This window comes from Macaca fascicularis, chromosome 16 (assembly GCF_037993035.2).
Source record: "Macaca fascicularis isolate 582-1 chromosome 16, T2T-MFA8v1.1".
Taxonomy (NCBI): Eukaryota; Metazoa; Chordata; class Mammalia; order Primates; family Cercopithecidae; genus Macaca; species Macaca fascicularis.
The window spans coordinates 56,768,739-56,770,455 of record NC_088390.1 but is presented as its reverse complement, the minus strand read 5'-3'; the positions used below and the strand labels follow the sequence as shown (position 1 = coordinate 56,770,455).

The following is a 1,717-nucleotide window of genomic DNA, read 5'->3' as shown; positions in this document are numbered from 1 at the left end:
GCTTACTGTCAAACAAAGTAGGAAGAATGTGTTTAGCGATGTTTAGCTGGATGGTGACCCTCCAGTTGTACTCTTGTCCTGGACCCCACACTGTTTAGGGGCAGGTTGCTTCATTGCTCATTTGCTGCTGGACCCCAGGGCATGACCCACAAAGGCTTCCTCTGCCTGAGGCTCCAGAGTTCCCTGCTGTCTTCACACAGCCCTGGACCGTGGGAAGGTGGGGAATCCCAGAACACATATTTTGCTGTGCTTTTCCCAGACCTCAGACAACATCTCCTTCCCTTGTCACTGTATGATGGGCAAGTGACAGCTCATACTTCCAGTCTCAGCCCAGATCTGCCCTCCCCGGCTCCAGCAGACTGCCCCTTCAGATGTCCCATGGTATTTGCAAGTTACCTATTAAAAGTGGTTCTTCCACGTGGATTCAGCGCGATGCCCAAATCCAAGCGTGACAAGAAAGTCTCCTTAACCGAAACTGCCAAGAAAGGCTTGAAATTGAAACAAAACCTGACAGAAGAGCTTTGGAAATGTGTGGACACCTACGAGTACCTTTTCATCTTCTCTGTGGCCATTGTGAGGAACAGCAAGCTGAAGGACATCCGGAACGCCTGGAAGCACAGCCCGATGTTCTTTGGCAAAAACAAGGTGACGATGGTGGCCTTGGGTCAGAGATGAGAACAAAGACAACCTGCACCACGTCAGCAAAAGGTTGAGGGGTGAAGTGGGTCTCCTGTTCACCAACCGCACGAGGAGGTGAATGAATGGTTTACGAAATACACAGAAATGGACTACGCCCGAGCTGGTAACAAAGCAGCTTTCGCTGTGAGCCTGGACTCAGGGCCCCTGGAGCAGTTCCCCAATCCATGGAGCCACGGCTCATGCAGCTGGCCCTGCCCACTGCCCTCAAGAGAGGTGTGGTGACCCTGCTGTCCGACTGTGAGGTGTGCTGACTACGGAGCAGGCTTGCGTCCTGAAGCGTTTTGGGGATGAGATGGCTGAATTCAAGGTGACCATCAAATACATGTGGGAATCCCAGTCGGGAAGGTTCCAGCAGATGGGAGATGACTTGCCAGAGGGTGCATCCGAGTCTGCAGAAGAGTCAGACTCAGAAGACCATGACTGAAAGGGACTCAGGACTGAAAGTCTCCTGGAACCTTCTGAGTCTCACTGGACCACGCAGGACTGCTGCCACCCCTCTAGAGACAGCAGCGTTTTATTTGGCTGTAGAGCGAGAACACGCTGGGCACTGACTTCCTGCAAAGAATAAAACTTTGCAGGGTGCCTCCCTAGAGACAAAAAAAAAAAAAAAAAAAAAAAAAAAGGTTCTTCTGCCACACGGGAGGTTTGTGGGCTGCCTCTTTATGGATCAGGACCTTTTCTTGAGCAGGAACTTGGGAGCTCTGGGAGTAGGGAGCGGGCAGGGCCTCTGTGTGGGGCCCAGAGCTCAGTGCTGGGATGATGAGGCTTTGATATCTCTGAAGTCTGCAGGGTTTGAGCACGGAAGAAACTCAAAATTCTAGGGAAAACTAGCTGAGGACTTGGGCTTTGCCCAGGGGTGAAACCACCTGAGAAGGCCCCAGAGAACCAAGGTCTGAGAGGAGGTTGGTGGGAACCCCCACTGGCACCCCTGCCAGCCGCCATCTCTGAGGGCCGGGGTGGTGACTGGCAGCCAGGGGCTCAGTGAGGAGGACAGAAAGTGAACAGGGGCCTCTTGCAG

The 1,717-nt window shown here is 53.1% G+C and overlaps 1 pseudogene; it reads left to right on the top strand.

The window, feature by feature from the left end:
- The first annotated feature begins 415 nt into the window (after positions 1–415).
- LOC102117923 (mRNA turnover protein 4 homolog pseudogene) lies at positions 416–1,320 on the top strand (annotated as a pseudogene).
- The last annotated feature ends 397 nt before the right edge of the window (positions 1,321–1,717 follow it).